The 18,410-nt window shown below is 46.3% G+C and overlaps 1 protein-coding gene across 12 annotated transcripts in view; it reads right to left on the bottom strand.

The window, feature by feature from the left end:
- The window catches only part of RALGPS1 (Ral GEF with PH domain and SH3 binding motif 1), a 294,614-nt gene that overhangs the window by 189,710 nt on the left and 86,494 nt on the right, over window positions 1-18,410 (bottom strand). The gene's annotated exons all lie outside the window — the stretch shown is intronic.

The raw sequence follows: 18,410 nt of genomic DNA, 5'->3' as shown, positions 1-18,410 counted from the left end.
TCCCTTTCACTATTTTTTATATATTCCCCAAATGAATGAGACCATATAATGTTTGTCTTTCTCCAACTGACTTATTATTTCATTCAGCATAATACCCTCCAGTTCCATCCACATCGAAGCAACTGGTGGGTATTTGTCGTTTCTAATGGCTGAGTAATATTCCATTGTATACATATACCACATCTTCTTTATCCATTCATCTTTTGATGGACACCGAGGCTCCTTCCATAGTTTGGATACTGTGGACATTGCTGCTATAAACATCGGGGTGCAGGTGTCCCGGCGTTTCACTACATCTGTATCTTTGGGGTAAATCCCCAGCAGTGCAATTGCTGGGTCGTAGGGCAGATCTATTTTTAACTCTTTGAGGAACCTCCATACAGTTTTCCAGAGTGGCTGCACCAGTTCACATTCCCACCAACAGTGCAAGAGGGTTCCCCTTTCTCTACATCCTCTCCAATATTTGTTGTTTCCTGCCTTGTTAATTTTCCCCATTCTCACTGGTGTGAGGTGGTATCTCATTGTGGTTTTGATTTGTATTTCCCTGATTGTGCCAAAATATTCTTAACCATAAACTGCTTCTCTGCCAGCAACCCTGGGACCAGAAGTCCTCAAAGCAAACTGAGAGAGGGCATGATGTGTTAGCTAGCAGGATTCATCCCCCCAAGTGAACTTAAAATTAAAATATGGCTAAAGGATCTTAGAGCTCATCGGCCACGTGACATCCTCCATTCCTGGAATCAGAGAACATTCTGGCCCAAGCCCACTGCAGTCAGAGAAGCTTCTGGTATTACTTCACACCCTTTCCCAAAGTTGGCCCCTCCTCTATCTCATACAACCAACAGTGAAGCAGAAGGAGAGGTTCCCCTGAACATCTTCTTCAGGGGCCTTGTCTCTTCTTTTACAGCAGGTTTAACGTTACAATCTGAGTCATCAAATTACCTAAATTTTATTTATCAGTGAGGCTGGTTCCTACCCAAAGGAGCTAACAGGAGCACTCTACCAGGATGACTTGGAATGTGTAAGAGAAGCAGGAAAAACCCATTACTACTGCAATGTCCAGTGTGGTCAGCCTGTGGCTTGGGAGTCCTGGCAAAGAATGGAAGAAAGGAGGCAGACTAAAGTTCTCTGCCCCCTGAGTTATAAGCCTTCCTTTTAATTCATATCAGGCTTTGCTATTATTAACATTTTTTTTTGCTACACATCTGGAATTTTAATAAGGTCTTTAGTGAGAGCCAGCTGCCCACCAGCTGGAACAAGGGTCTACTAGGAAGTCAGGGAGGGTAGTCGGAATGTCCAGAGACAAAATCTGTTGGCTGAGCTGCTATGCTCAAGTGCCATGCCCTTCAAATGCTTCTCAGGACCCAACTATAAGCTACAGAGGAGCGGGCGCTGTGTGAAGCCTGGCTGGAGGCGATGGAAGCTCAGGATACAAGATCCGATGGCCTGGACCTGAGAGCACTCGGCAATCAAGCAGAGGCTGTGCATACACAACTCCCTTTCCAGCTGCCTCCCTTTTGCAAATGCACCGTTTTCCTTCTGGTCACCCACATGGAAAACATGATCACCCTTGACCCTGCCAAGTCCTTCACACCTTCAGTGTAGACTCCAAGTAATAGTAATGACAAGGACGCTAACTTGTGCTACCATTCATCAAGAGCCCCTGGCATAACAGTCCAAGCTGGCCTCAGCACATCACCTTTCATCTCACACCACTCTTACCACTTCCATTTAGAAAAAAAGGAAGGAGGCTCAGGATTCTTCCTCTTAAAGGAATACCTTGATCCTGTTTCTTTTTCAAAAGTAGGTGTGAACCTCTTTGAGATGTAGGCTTTACCTGTTTACCATGATTCTCCTTGTCCTAGAAAATGTGTACTGGACCTGCCTCAGTTACACTGACTTCTCTTCCCCTTTAGAATAGACTTCAATTGTTTTTGCAAATGTGTATCACTGCCCTTTCCAAGTTTAATTGTGGATCCTAAAACCAGTCCTGGAAAGGTATGGGCTATAATCAGATAGAAAAGAGAATTCATAAATCTGGCAAGCAAGGACTGGGGCATGATTGCTCCCCAATCTCTAGCTGACAGTTGCTCTTGGTTTTTTCCCTGAATTCTTTAATAAACAGCAAAAGTTATATACACATATGTATGTGTACATACCCATTTTATGTGTACACATTTAATTAAGAGTCTGTAATCCAATTTAGAATTAGACCCAGCCCTATCCCAGCCTCCACATTCCAGCTGCATGATCTTCTCGGAAACAATCTTCTCAGAATCTCAATTTTCATGTTTTAAAATGGGCATGATACTGTATTTATCTATGAAGCTCAATATGATGATTAAATGAGATTAAGATATGCACAGCACACAGCACAGAACAAGTACTCAGTAAAAGTTATCCCCTTTCCCTTCCCAGGGTCACACTGCTGTCAGACTCAGCATGAGCTCAAAACACCCTCTTCTTTCCCCCACACCACGCTCTCATTGTGATCTTAGATTATTAACAAAATCTATTAGTAATTCTCTCTCACTTTGCTGATGTCATGAGCTTATTAGGAACCAAAGCAAGTACTTAATACATCTGCCCTATATTTATTTGATTAGAACATTTCTAAGACCCTGATTCATAAATTCTTTATATACTTCTTGGGTTTTGACAATTCCCTAAAGAACCTTTCGCACTGAGAGTCACGTAACATTTAAAATTAAAGCCTCAACAGAGTAAAACATTATGTTTGAGGGGTTCTTTCATGAAATGGAAGGAGCAAAGGCATTAAGAGCCAGAAGACCCTGCTCTGAATCCCAGCCCGGCAACCTACTTCCTAGGTTATCCCAGGCAAGTTAACCTCTGCTGGCACTGGTTTCATTGCAGATGGAATAGGGCCACTGAAATCAACTCCACAGACTGGTGGCAGAGATTCAAAGAGGTAAAGCCTGGCAGAGGAGGTGACACGCAGGTCACAGGTCTGGCTCACAGCAGATGTCAAGCAACATTTGTTGAATGAATGGAGTATGAGCATTCGTCAGTGTTGAAATCTCCCAAATTCAGGGCAGAAAGATTTATCAGGATGTCAAAAGAAATAAGGTCATTCTATCTGCACTAAAACAAGTCCTGGGCCCAACCTCCTTGGCACTCTTCCTCTTCTGTGTTTGGCCTTATAGGATTACAAGAGATTCCATCTGTGTGAAGTGGGTTTGGAAAATGTGAAGTAATAGAACAAAACTCTTCCAGTCACTAATGCCTAAAAAAGGTCTATGCTATGGAACTGATCTGAGTATTATTAAGTTAAAATTGACCAGAGGAGACGGGATGGTTCTAGAAGGAGACAAAGGGCTGGGCTGAGACTGGTGGCCCTGCATCCTGGGTGAGCCACTCAGCTGTCCCTAGGCTGCCACACACCCCCTCCCAAGGGCACCAGGCCCTGATCTGGCCCAGTCTGTCCTTGGCTTTGAGTTGTCTGCTGAGGTCAACTGGACATGAAAGAGTACGAGCCTGTACAATCCTTTGCCAGCTTCTTCTGGGGCCTCTAGTTGGTTATGTGGATGCTCCCTGGCTTCAGCAGGGAGAAAATAGAAGCTGTGAGAAGAAAACTTTCTGCCACCAAATATGCAAATTCACCGGCATCTTCTCCCTTCCTTGGCTTCATTGGAAGAGAGGCCCTTTTCTCTGGGGGATCTGCTCTCCTCTTGGCCACTGGATCCCATCCCTTGCCCTGTTCAGAAGCCTTGCCCTCATGCCCCCTCTCCCCTCTGCACCTTCACTCCCTTCCCTCTCCATGAATGTTAGTAATAGGATGATAGTAATAACAACATCAGTCATGGTGAAACACATTTCCAGGCCTCTAGGCTTCTCTGGGCTCCTGCTCTTTCTTCTCCTTCCCGATGAATTTTCTGAAAGGGCTGTTAGCACTGTTTCCCTCTCCACCTCCTTCCTCACTCCCTGCTCCAGTGACACTGCAAAGTCCTCCACTGGTGACAGCCTCCCCGCTGCACAGCCACTGCCTACTCCAGCTCCTAGTCCTTGCCTTCAGCATTGTGTTCTCTGGTTGTCTTCTGCCTTCTCATGACTGCCATTCTCAGTCTTATCTTCTGATTGCTTTTTCCCGTTCTGGCACTTTCCCTACTTCCACCTAAATCTGTCCACAGTCTTCTTCTGTACCGTTCTATGTCCATACTCCTCCCCAGAAGACCACATATACTGCCAAGGCTTCAACCGCATGTCTGTGCCCAGCCCAGGTCTCTCTCCTGAGCTCCAGACCAGGATATTCAGCCACTTCCTGGCCACACCCTCGTTGGGACCCCACAGGAACCCTCAACATCAGCGGGCCCAGAACCAAAAGGAGTCTGACCAGCTGCCTTAAACAAAAACATGTAATGGCATGAGATTCATTTAGACACTCATTCCAACAGTCAAAGGAGAATGTTACAAAGAAACTGGGAAACAATTTCTAACCGATACAAAATCAACTTTTTCTTAATGCAAGCATTCCTAGGTGACAGCAAGAGTCAACACTGCTTTCAGCTCTCCCTGCTAGCTTCTTGGGGCCATACTGCCAGGAACACCCCCCACCAGGGCCAGCTTTGTGCGTAGGGGTTTAGGAGTCAGATGCCTGAGAAAAGCCTGACTTTGACCATGTCTGGGGTCAGTGAGGTAAGGCCAAAGAAGAGGAGACTGGAGGAGTGGGACAAGTCCTCCCTCTAGGATCCAGGATCAGAGGATCCAGACCATAGAGAGTTGGTGCCAACACATGGCCCTTCCACACATGGGCTTGATTCTGACTGCAATCTTTTCCGAATCATGTTCCTAAAACATGTCCACATAGAACATGCATCACTTTAAGGAAAGGTCACTAAATCTGACTTCATAGAGTACCATCAGGGTACCACCAGCCAATGGCACCATGTCACCAATTTTGCTCAATGGTGACCTTTCTCCCTCCTCTACCCTCCATGCTTCTCCCCAGTCCTCTCATTCTACCATCTGGAATAATCTGCAGAAGAACTGGTGGGACAGTCAAAGGAGTTCTAAAGACACCCCAGCAAGTAGGTGACCCACTGAAGCAGTCAAGGAAGACAGTGCCAGTTTCGGGGTTAGGGGTGGGGTCTGACTAAGGAGTAAGACATTTTAGGGCCTAGACTCTAGTGACATGGTTAAGAACAGACAAATGATAGAGTGGCTGCCATGTCCTTCAGGGACTTTCAGGCCTGTCACCCTCGAGGAAGCCACAGTAGCCAAGGTGTGTGACATGCACATACTCCTGGTGTGGAAGTAGGGATTCTGGGGCTGGAGGTAGGAATGACAGGTCCTCCATGGGGACCTCCCACCTGGAACCCAGCAGTGGGGCTGGCTCTGGTCTCAGGAGGGAACAAGGGAGGGCACAGGGTTGAAAAATGAGAGACCACGGAGCCCAGGCATTAAGGAGTCAGATATGGACTGGAGCTGGCCTGCAACCAGCTAACTCTGAAATCCTAGGCAAGTCTCTTCCACTCCCAGGGTCTGACCTTGCTCACCTGAAAACTGGCAACGGCAGCACCTACCTCTCTCACAGAGCAGGTATAAGGAATAAATTAGGTGATATCTGTCCATTGTTTAGCATAATGCTTGATACATTCTAAGTATTTTCAATGTGTTTCTTAAATAAATAAAAGAACGCACAGCAGCATACAGGAGGTGGGAGCAGAGGCAGATGATCCAGGCCAGGAGAGATCCTGGAGTCTGATGGGGATAATGGCCAGAAGAGCAGTCCCTGGGCAGTGGGACTCCCAGCCATGCCTGGGATGAGGGCCAAGGGCTGGCCAGATAAGCAAAAGCAAGATTTACTGACTACCAACTTTGTGCCAGGAGCTGTGCTAACACCTAACACGTGCCATCTTGCATCATCCTCACAAGACCCTCAGCACAGGTGTGCTTGCTACCACTTCCAGCTACTAAATGAAAAGCAGGGGTGCTTGGGTGGTTCAGTCAGTTGAGCATCTGCCTTTGGTTCAGGTCATGATCCCAGGGTCTTGAGGTCGAGCCCCATATCCAGCTCTCTGCTCAGCCGGGAGCCTGCTCCTCCCTCTCCTGCTCTTCCTGCTTATGCTGCGTGTGTGTGTGTGTGTGTGTGTGTGTGTGTGTGTGTGTGTGTGTGTGAAATAAATAAAATCTAAGAAAGAAAGAAAAGAAAGAAAAGAAAGAAAGAAAAGAAAGAAAGAAAGAAAGAAAGAAAGAAAGAAAGAAAGCAAGCAAGCAAGCAAGCAACTAACAAGCAGAAGAATTAGTTTGCCCAGGCCACACATGTAGTCAGTGATAGTAGTAGCATAAGCCTGTCCTCACCAAAGCCAGGACAGAGTAGCAGGCCTCATGTGGGACTCCAGCAGGCTCCCAGCCTAGAGAAGAAGTGGGTGATACGAAGGAAGAGACCAAAGCAGGGGCTGGGCTGAGAACAGCAAGGTGGCCAATGCGGCTGGAGTGGAGCAGTAGGAGGAGAGGTGGTATGAAAGGCAATGGGTGGGAGGCCAGGTCACAGTCCAGCCTTAAGGGCAAGTAAGGACTGGATTTTATCAAGTGGGATGGGAGGCAGTGGAGGGATTGCGCAGAAGTAGCTCCCAAGGCGTCACATATGTTAGGCAGGTCTCACTGCCCTGACAACGTGAGCAAGAGAGTGGGTACAGACCCATCAAGTGCTAGTCTGCTAGACTACAGTCTACTATGTACTATAATCTCATATGCAGGATATAATGTTCTCATGGGAGGTCAATTCACTGAAGGAATTGATCATAAACACCTGTGAAGGGCTGTGTGTATGGAGGAAAGGAAGAAAAAGGAAGAGGCAGAGCCCCAGGAGAGATGAACATGAGGGCCTCCAGGAGGCTTCAGGCTTCAGATCCCTGGCTGGACAAACCACAAGATGAGGAAAGAATCACTGCGGACAAATGGGCACCTTCTGTGGCATCAGAGTATGTGTCTGGGGGCGGGGGGGGGGGGGCAGAGATCACCAAATGAGTAATTCATTCTTTCTCAGTTTTCGGTCCTATTGATTTCTACAAAATAACAGCTCACAACCACTACTGTTTCTTCGAATCCTCAAACTACTGTCTGCTTGGGAGACATGTAGATTTAGGATCATAAAGATGATGCAAATTTCCCAAAACATTCCCTTTCCAGCCTAGTACTGTGCAGCTCTGCACAATTAGAACCAGCTGTCACCGCAGGGCAGAAGCCAACTGCAACCCTGTGAACAGCCAGCCTCCCATCCATGTGACAAAGGGAGGGCCCCAGTGAACAGAATGGACAGCAGCCACTGGCAGCTCGGCTCACCCAAATTTCCAAGCCTGATACAAGGCCCATGGGACCACCCGGTCCTTCTCTACTCTTACGCTGGGGACTGTGCTCCATTCCCTTTCTCCGTATTCTTGGGGAATGCTTTTTCTAAGTAATAGCATTCAGATGTTCACTTTTAAAAAACAATACACTTTGGCTTTGTTGATTAGGGACCCAGTAAATGGTCATGACCGAAAACCTGGACAACACACAAAAGCCCGTAGAAGAAATGTAAACCATTCATTAGCCTAAAACCCAGAGAAAATTGGAGTTTACACTCGGTCAATAATAAGGACCCTAAGAACAACTAATATTCACTGGGCACTTACTAAGTGCCACGTACAACGTCAATCATTGCACATCTGCTTATCCATTGCTCAGTGAATCCTCACAAGTCAGGGAGGTAAGTACTGTACCTGCTCCATTTTGCAGATAAAGACAGAGAAGCCTAGTTGGAAATCCTCATATATATATATGATCAGCATGAGAGCCAACACTCAAACCCAGGTCTGTCAGTCTCAGAAGCTTGGATGCTAAACCACAGAGAGCCTCTGTCTGCAGGGTTGTGGCCACGCCCCACGCACAGGCGCAGGGCACACACACGTGCACACACACTTGCTCGCTCAACCCAAAATGAGCTGCTGCCATGTCTGTGGCTCCACATCCTGCTATTGTCCCCATTACACCTCCTCACATCTCCCCATCCCTCCTTTTGCAGAGTTCCCACAACACACACAACACCTCATAAAAACAATCCATCCTCACTGTTCCCTGTGGGTTTCCCTCTGAGTTCTAGAAGATTTTAGCTTGTCCTTTCATCCTGCTTTGGTTTTCCATGGCATCTCATCTGCTGTTCACTATTTCCACAGCAGTTTGATTTCTGGAATCACGTTTCCTAGTACAACTGAATCCTTCTTAATCTGGATCTCCACATTCCACAGGGTCATCCTGAACACTGCTGGGAATGCAAAATGAAATTTCTGGAAGTACCTGCTTCATGGGAAGACACGGGCTTGGATCTAGACTTCGCAATGCCTTCCATTTATTGGCCAACTAAAACTTTTCTATGTCTGGTGAGTATGCTAAACACCATGTCAGAAACTGGAAAAGTTAACTCAGAGGTTCCAGGGCCACATGATTTTACCAGTGAGCACTCTCAGACTTTTAAAGAACACCTAATTCTTACGCTAAAGAATTTATGCCAGAGCACAAAAAGTAATGGGAAGAAGCCCCAAACCCTGACACCTAGCAAAATACAGAATGATAGGGGAAAAAAGAATGATCCATATGACCTACAAGGTTTGTCTAAGAAATACAAGAATAAGCTAATACTTTGAAGACGATTAACATCAGAACAGCATATCAATAAATCAAAAAAGAAAAATGTTATACAATCCTCTCAGATACTAAAAGGTACATAGAAAAATGTAACATTCACTTGAGATTTATTTTAAAAAGAAAAAAAAACAGAGGCCCCTGGGTGGCAGCTGACTCTTGATTTTGGCTCAGGTCATGATCTCAGGGTCATGAGATGGAGCCCCGTATCAGGCTCTGTGCTGTGTGTGGAGTCTGCTTGAGATTCTCTCTCTCCCTTGCCCTCTACCCCTTCCACACTCACACGCAGGCGCTTGTGCTTGCGTGCTCTCTCTCTCTCTCAATTAAATCTTTAAAAAGAACAAAACAAACTTTCTAGAAGCTTAGCAATATGTATCTTAAACCAACAGCCATCATTACAGCAAAGAGAAGAAAAAGACTGCTGGAATTTGAATTAAAATGAGAAACAACAGGTTTGACTTTCTCCTGGATCCCTGGTTGAGGAAGGCCTATAAGCTATAACCCAGCACTGGTCACTAGAAATGTAATACAAACCGTGTATTTTAAATGTTCCAATGGCCACATTAAGAAAAAAAGAGGGAAAAACAGGTGGAATCAATTTAACAATTTATTTTAACTCAATATATGCAAAATATCTTTCTAACCTGCAATCAACATTAAAATATGCCAAATTAGGGACACCTGGGTGGCTCAGCGGTTGAGCGTCTGCCTTTGGCTCAGGGCGTGATCCCAGAGTTCCAGGATCGAGTCCCACATCAGGCTTCCTGCAGACAGCCTGCTTCTCCCTCTACCTGTGTCTCTGCCTCTCTCTCTCTCTGATGAATAAATAAATAAAATCTTTAAAAATAAATAAATAAATAAATAAATAAATAAATAAATAAATAAATAAATAAATAAAATATGCCAAATTATTGATGAGATAGTTTGCATTCTTTTTTTGAAAGCTTTTGAAAGTTTGCATTCTCTTTGAAATCTGGTCTGTTGGGCAGCTCAGGTGGCTCAGTGGTTTAGCGCTGCCTTCAGCCCAGGGCGTGATCCTGGAGACCCGGGATCCAGTTTCACATCAGGTTCCCTGCATGGAGCCTGCTTCTCCCTCTGCCTGTGTCTCTGCCTCTCTCTCTGTGTGTCTCTCATGAATAAATAAATAAAATCTTTTTTTTAAAAAAATCTGGTCTGTTTTTTATATTTATGGCACACTTCAGTTTGGACTAACCACATTTCAAGTGTCCAGTAGCCACATGCAGCCACCATTCTGGACAACAGAATTCTCATCAATGTATAAGAGCATGACACTAAAATATAAGGTATACAAGGGCACCTGGGTAACTTAGTCAGTTGAATGTCCAACTCTTGATTTCAGCTATCATGAGACCAAGCCCCATGTCAGGCTCCCTGCTGAGCATAGAGCCTGCCTGGGAGTCTCTCCCTCTCCTTCTGTCCCTCCCCATCCTCATCTCGCTTGCATGCACGTGCTCTCTCCTTCTCTCTCTCTCAAAAAAAAATAAAGTAAAATATAATGTATACTTATTGAAAAGGAGAGGTCAGGGCAGGAGAATGGAAGACAAGCCAAGAAGCCCCATCAGCAGGGCCAGCATGAGGTGGTAAGCCAAGACAGCTCAGAACCAAAGAACAAGGTCAGACCAGGACAAGCAGGAAGACTGAAGGGGTGATGAACCCACATATGACTGACCCAGGTTCTTTATGGCCTCATTACATAAGGTCTGTCCCCACCTCCACTGCCCTAACTCCCCAAAGGGAGCTGAAGCTTGTCACTAGAAGTTAGGTAGGCCCAGCCACAGCTGTTAGAAGGTCTCAGGTTACAGATGGAATGATATAAATTCAAAAAAGATGGAGAAAGACACATGCAGTTCACACAGGCAAGGTCATGCTTTTATGGGGACTCCCTAAGTCAGGAGTGCTGGGTTTTAATCTCGGGTGTGCCTAAACCCCCTTTAAGACTCTGGGCCAGTCCTATCTTCTGTGGGGGCTCAGTTTCCTGTCTGTAAAATCCAGTGGCACCAGAGGCCTGTAAGTTCCTCCCAGTTCTCCCATTCTACGAGCAAAGAGAAGTAGAGGCCACATGTCTGGCTTTATATAAAAATACTATTAAGTAAGACTTGCCTCTGGAGACTGCATGACTTAGTGGTTTTCCTTCTCCAAGTGTTTTGAGGGAGTGTGAAGAGGCAGAGTCTGAAAGGCAGTTATGAAGGGGTAGGAGGCTCTAGGCGCTGCGCTGTCCCACAGGGGCGGCATGGACATAACAATGCAGTGAGGCAGGAGACAGGAAACAGCTGTGGGGGAGGTGGCCCAGGGCAGATGGGAGCCCATGAGCAGAAAAAATACAAATGACCAGTGCAAACTCAGGTTCCAGAAGGTCAGAAGGGAGCAAGAGAAAAGGGACAGGAGAGATAGGAAGAAAGAAAGAAGAAGAAAAAAAAGAAAGAAAGAAGAAAGAAAGAGAGAAAGAAAGAAAGAAAGAAAGAAAGAAAGAAAGAAAGAAAGAAAGAAAGAAAGAAAGAAAGAAAGAAAGAAGAGAGAGAAGACAGAAAAAGCCATTCCAAAGCAGAAGGGTTCAATCGCGGGTTGTCTTTGGAAGTGAACTGCAGCAGGAGAGAGGTGCATGCAGGTAGAGCAGGGAGGAAGGGAGGGACAGCGAACTATGCAGGGCAGGAGAGAGAGAGAAACAAATGTGTAGCACACGTGAAGCATCCCACATGTTTTCCATGTTCCTGACAAAAGGCAGTCTCTGAAGATCTACGGGTCAAGAGCACTCACAACTGGCTGGTCAGACACTGAGGAGGCAACCCTGGCCACCTAACACCTGGGACCCACTTGGGGAGGCTGAGACCCAAATCATGTGGCCCCAACTCTCACCAGACAGGAAGAGAACATGGTGGGAACACGGTGAGACAACAACCACCAGCCCTATGGCTCCTCCTCATTTTGCAAGGCAAGCAGGGTCCTTCCAGACAAGCTCAGTCCTGTCCCCCGCCTGAGAATAATAATAATAAAATAACAACAGTAGCAAACAGGCTGCTTACTGTGTGCCAGGCACTAAGTTAAATACTTTTCTTACAGTGTGTTCCATGATATTGAACGATGGCACCCATCAGGAAGGGCTATTATATTTTAAGTCATCTCTTTACCCATTGTGGGACTCAAACTCATGACCCCAAGATCAAAAGTCACACACACTCCAAGTCAGCCAGGTGCCCTGGGGAAGGGCTTTTATTGGCTCTCGTTTACACATAAGTAAAACTGAGATTCAGAGAGGGTTACCAACTCATCCAAAGTCACACAGTAAATAAATGACAAAACTGGGATTCAGACTGGTCCACATGACTCCAAAACTTTTAACCACTGTGCCCTCAGCCTGGCCATGGACTGTTAACCATGATCTTCCACCAACATTCTGAGTAATACCAAGGATCTACAAAGTTGGTAGCACTATGGGGGTTACAAGTTAAAAAAGACAGGGAGGGAAGAGAACGAACTATAAGGTACTGACTGCCTTCTACTTTCTAGAGAGCAAACAATGTACTTTTACCTACTTTATTTTATTTAAGCCTCAAAGCCAGACCATGGAGTAACATTTTTTAAACGTCCTCCAGGTAGTGTTTCATCAGGTATACTTGAATATAAGACAAATTTCCTCCACAGAACATTTTTACATGCTTAGAGTTTTCTAATTCCCTTTTTTCTCAGCAACAGAAGATGCTCCTTATTAGCATCCTATCAAGAAGATAATATTTTGAGCTCTGTAGAAGTGTGCAAATTTTGTCATTTACTAAAATAATTTCGTGGGATCCCTGGGTGGCGCAGCGGTTTGGCGCCTGCCTTTGGCCCAGGGCACGATCCTGGAGACCCGGGATCGAATCCCACGTCAGGCTCCCGGTGCATGGAGCCTGCTTCTCCCTCTGCCTGTGTCTCTGCCTCTCTCTCTCACTGCGTGCCTATCATAAAAAAATAAATAAATAAATAAATAAAATCTTTAAAAAAAAAAATTAAATAAAATAATTTCGTGTATATTTTTCTTTTTTATAACTAAAGTATAGTTGACATATGATGTGACATTAGATTCAAGTCTCTAACATAAGGATAGACAATTCTAAGTGTGGTCACCATCTGTCACCCTACAACACTACTACAATATTATTGACTATATTTCCTATGCTATGCTTATAGTTTTTAACTATCTCATTTTATACATAAAACATCTGAGGCTCACAGAGATGAAATAATTATGCAAGTTCATCTAGATAGCAAATGGTGGACATCAGAGCCTGAACTTTTAATACATAAAGGTCCCAGAGGGAGACTGAGGTATGAGCTAAGATAACCAGACTGGGGCAGAGGCTGGATAGGCTTCAGTCAGAAAAGGCTGATGGGGGTGGGGGAGGATACCGCAGAAAATGATGAGCCTGGAAGTCACACAGGAGTTCAAGGCTGTCCCGGCCCTAACGACATCCCCTGCCCAGCTCCCTGCATCGCCAGGCTGACTGCAGTATGGAGTAAGGCAGAGCTATAGAAGGGGCTGCGGGGTTTACTCATTTGAGAGGTCTTTTTTTTTTTTTTTCAACCCATCACACTGAAATAGTCTTCTACCCTACCCACTCACTTAGCAGCTTGAAGCCCCTGGACAGAGCAGGATTTCAGGAAACAAACCAAAACTTTGATAAATTCCAGCAAAGCTACGCAGTGCGATGTATTACAGCAGTGCTGGGCTGTTCTGACATTCCAGCCGTCTGATGATGACCACAGACGGCTGCTAAACAAGGAAACCAGGAGGAACGGCTCTTTCAGAAAAGCTGTTTCCTCTCCTGAAAGGCTAAAAGGAAAAACCAACCTTTCAAATGTTTGATCTATACAGGGATACTTATTTAAATTAAGTGTGAGGAAACCTTTCAGACGCTGGAGCCACAAGCAAGCCTCTGATGGCATGAAACCACCTTTTATAAGACAGGAGTGAGACTGTGGCTTTGGTCCCACCCTTGGGCCTGGCCAGCTTCTCGACACTGTGTCCTGCCCCCCCTCAGATCAGTAATATCCAGCCATTCTCATGCAATGCCTCCTCTGTGCCAGGCACTGCACAAGGCTTGGGGCCACACCTTCCAGTAGAGCAGACAGACATTAATTATGAACATGTTACACAGCACGTAAAGACAAGGTCAGAGTGTAACAACAGTGTACCATGAGCTGACTTAGCTGAGGAGCAGGGATCCACACTGAGCCAGATATCAGAGGGGAGGGTCATGGAGGGCAGGCACGCCCAGCAGAAAACAGCAGGTACACAGGCCTGGAGGTAAATTCAAGGATCAGGGCAGAAGCCAAAGTGGGTCCAGAGCAAAGGAGTGAGTGGGGAGGGCCAGGAGGAGGGCTGGCAAGGGACAAGCCAGACCTCATATGGCCTATATTCCCATCTCACAGACGTGGAACTGATCCTAAGGGAAAACAGTGGAAGGCTTGAAGAGGCTAAGTGATAAGGATGGAGGTTTGAAAATGGCAGTCGGCAGTAGAGTAGGATAGGGCAGACCAGACATAGAGACGTCCCTGGGGGATAAGCACAGTCAACTGAGGAGGTGGGGCAAGAAGACAGCCAGAAGCAAGGAGACAGCACAGAGAGAGGTGGCAGGTAGGGAGTTGGGGTGCAGGGCTGACTAGGAGCAGAGAATGTGAGAAAGAGGAGTCACCCATGACAGATGCCACGGTTCTGCCTGACCAGGTCAAGAGCTCAGCAAGGTTCCAGGGAAAGAATCAAAGCTTTGGTTTGGGGTATGCCACGGCAATAGGGCCTGCTGGACTTTGGCTGCTGCTCATTCAGCTTCTTGAAGGAAGCACAGCTCTGCTGGCCTACAGACCAAGTCCCAAGAACCCTGAGCATGGCATTCGAAGCCTCCATACTGGGGCCCCCTACTGCTGATCTAACTCTCTACATGCCCTTCACCTCTCCTTTGCTCTAGCCAAACCAACCTGCTACTGGTTCCTGCATGTGGCTACTTTCTTCCCAATGGCCTTACCTGTGTTCAAGCTAGTCCTTCTCCCTGGAATGCCCTTTCTCCTGATCTTGTATCCAAATCATACCAGTCCTTCCAGGCCACGAACAAAGAGGACAACCCTCCAGGATGCTTTGCCCACTGCCCCAGCTAGAAGTACTGGCTCCCCTCCCAGACAGCACTTAGTCTGTCCTCTTTAGTATGGCTCTTATAATTATTTATACTCATTTCCATGAGACCAGGGACTCCTCGTTCATCCTGGAGACCCGAGAACACCAGGCAGGGAGCCTCACATGTGGCAAGTGCTCGACAACTGAATAGTAAGTATGGAGCCCACTATCTCAAGCAGGCCCCAGGAACACCTAAGCCAGCCAAAGGAGGTTGTTTGGAAGAACGTCTCTTCTGATTATATTCAAATCTACAACTCCACTCAGATACCTCAGACATCTGGCTCCCTTGCACAGCAGCCTTCCCCCAGATACCACTCAGACTCAGCACATGTGTAGCTGGGACCACCCAGTCCTGCTCTGGCCACCTCCACGTTAGAGGGCAGTGGTTTGGCACCTCCCACAGCCTCACCATCACCTCTAAGGGTCACCTGGGGTCTGAAGTGGACTGTGGGGACACTGCAGGCAGGGACTGGCCAAGAGGAGGGAAAGGCAGCCGAGGAGCAGGGCTGTGTCCTGCAAAGTGGGGCAGGGCTAGGAGGGACAGTGCAAATTTGCACAGGGAAGTGTCTGGGCATAACATTTTGAGAGCTTGCCCTCTCCAAAAAGTTTATCCACAATGCAGAGTGGAGGAAAAAGGAAAAAAACAAGAGATCACCACTCATTTTACGAGTAGGTTTTATCCAAGAATCTCATATTTTCCACTGAAGAAAAAGCCAATCTACATCTAAACTTTCAAGACCTACACTCAAGAGCAAGAAACAATCTCCAGCCATAAATTAAAAGCTTGCTTTAAACTCTCATTTCCCAAGAGAGTTGGGGCTTCGCAGCCCTCCGTGCCCCAGCAGTTGGGCCCTGCCTGTCTGCCTGTCTAGTCAGAAGGCAAACAACACAGGCTATTTGTAATGACAGCAAACACTAATGAATTTCGGATTACGTCTGGTGCTTTCATTTATGGATCATAAAATCATCTGGCTTCTCCTCCCCCCTTCCCATGCTCACATGCCAATGAGGCAACCCCAAGTATTTACAGGCAGGAAGGGGCTGCCAGGACCACTCTGTGAGAGGGAGGCTGGGGGTTTAAAAGGATGGCTTATTAACCTTCCCATTACATACAAACCCATTTTTTATGTTCTTCACAGCCTAAACCTTGGCATGCAAAATTCCATTAAACAGTATTTATTTTTTTAAGCATCTTGGGGTGGGAAAGAGAGTAAACTGAACTGTCTCAATTGCCTTAGGTATGAACCTAGTCAGAAGTTACCAAAATGTCTTTTTAAATATCAGCCAGATATAAAGAAAGGATTTAAAATATCATTAGATTTTTCCAGTTAAACATATAATCTCTCTAATACACCCTACTAAATTCTAAGTGTCTAGAGGAAAGGTACTTCCATAAAACATAGGTTTTCAGTCTAGGAACACCACACACATGCTCAGCCACCAGGGCAGACCTACTCATCACCCAGCCAAGGCAGGGCCCGTCCCGGCCATGCTGCCATGACCACCCGGGAGGAAAGGACCATGGTGGCTCTGGAACTCCTTCCACCCAGAGGAAGTCTAGGGAAGCCTCTACAGAACCCAGATGGCTCAGACTGGCCACAAGTTATCTGGCCCCTCCAGAGGCTGACCCTCATTTTTTGAGGAGGCACGCATAAGAGACTACAGGGAGAGTTCTAAAGTGCAGAATGAGCTCCTATGTAAGGGGATCTTTCTTGACCCCAAATAACTGTGTGAAGCTCACTTCCGAATGGCCAAGAGCTCCCACATCTGACCTACTTAGCTTGTGTGTGGCAGATTCTTCAGGAGAACTTGCAGAAGAGTCGCCGCATCACTGTGGTCCAGTGCAGAAATGGTGTACGTGATCGAAGTAAGCCTCTGGGAATTTGCATGGAGAGAAAGCTCTGGCCTTCCTAAGTCCATAGAATTGGGATTCAAGATTCAAGACCAGTATATACCCGTGTCCGAGAGACATCAGTGTGATGATGATGACAACAACAATTGAGGGAAGATGAAAGAGAAAGAAAAGAACACCAGCAGTAACCACGTAGTAAGTATTGATTATATCCCAGCCAGAGTGCTAAGCAAGGCTTTAAATGCATTATCACACAAGCTCTCCCAGTAACTCTATGAAGTAGGTGCTGTTGTCATCACTATTTCATAGGTGAGATCATGAAGATTTAGAGATGTTAAGGAACCTGCCCAAATTCACACAGCTAGTTTGTGGTGGAGGCAGGATCTCAAATTCAGATGTCTGAACCCTAACTCCTGCTGCTAACCAGTATGCCACAGAGACTCCCCAAAGATATGGTGCTTGAGCCCTAACTCCTTCCTTTCCTTTCTGGAGATCTCCTATCCAAGGGACAGGCAATCAGGGATACTATCCAAGATGCTCCTCTCTGCTCAGGGTCTCCCCATCCAGTTGCTCTGGTTATCACTAGGACTACTTCTCTCAAGGTACCCCTTCAGGTGCTCTGTTTTCCCAGGTTCCAAGGGTTTCCCAACTTCCAGGAACACTTTGGTCTCTAATGAGTCTCCTGTCACATGACAGTCTGTAGGACCCAATCATAAGCCTACAGATCCTCCTAGAGATAGAGCCAGGTCAGCAGCCCCTAGGAACCTAGAATTCTGAAGGGAAGCATCCAAATTAGGTCCACAGAATAGCCTCAACTTGCACTTTCTGGCACTGGGCACCCCAAATTCAACACACACAAAACCACAGTCTCCAAGTGCCCCACCACCCCCATCATCTGCTTTACTCTTAGCCACTCAGATGCTCGGGCCTCTCTACACATGACCCAGCCACACACAGCATTTCTTTCAGTCCTTTGTCTTCCCTGTCTTGCTTTCTCACATAAGGCCTTGGTACCTACTGCTCCCTTTGCCAGAAATATTCCTTCTCCTCCCCTTCACCTGACCAATTCAACATCATTCCTCAGGTCTTGGCTCACAGATCATTTGTCCAGACGAGCTTTTCTGAACCCCCTCCACCACCCTAAGCCAAGTTGGATGCACTTTCTGTGCTCCTGTGGCACATGTAACTCCCCTGAAAGTAGCCCTTACTATTCCTAATTGACACAATAGGCTGTCTTCCCTCTCTAGACCACAAGCACTGTGCAAGGGTAGCACCCTAAGAACCAATGTGTTGGGTGCCTGGGTGGCTCAGGTGGTTAAGTGTCTGCCTTTGGCTCAGGTGATGATCAGGTGTCCTGAGATCGAGCCCCACGTTGGACTTCCTTCTCAGTGAGGAGCTTGCTTCTCCCTCTTCCTCTGCCTGCTGCTCTCCATCAAATAAATAAATAAAATCTTAAAAAAAAAAAAGTCAAATGTATTTACCTTTGTATGTCCAGCTTCCAAGTAAGGACTTGGCCATAGCAGGCACTGAGTTGACTGAATGAGAGGTATCCTCTATCAACTGGCAAAAAGTCAAGTGATTTGAAAAACTGAGTTTTCCAGACAGTAGAAGTTCAACTCTTTAAGCACAGCAACCTTTTATTCAGTGAGTCAATAACAATTGACCAAACACATATTAAGTGCCCAGCACTGTGCCCAACATTGAGAAACACCAGATGTGGTCCTGCCCTTGAGTTTCAGAGTCTTTGGAACCAAA

The sequence above is a fragment of the Canis lupus genome, chromosome 16, assembly GCF_048164855.1.
Source record: "Canis lupus baileyi chromosome 16, mCanLup2.hap1, whole genome shotgun sequence".
Classification (NCBI taxonomy): Eukaryota; Metazoa; Chordata; class Mammalia; order Carnivora; family Canidae; genus Canis; species Canis lupus.
Note: the sequence above shows the minus strand (reverse complement) of the source record. Positions and strands in the feature narration are given on the sequence as shown.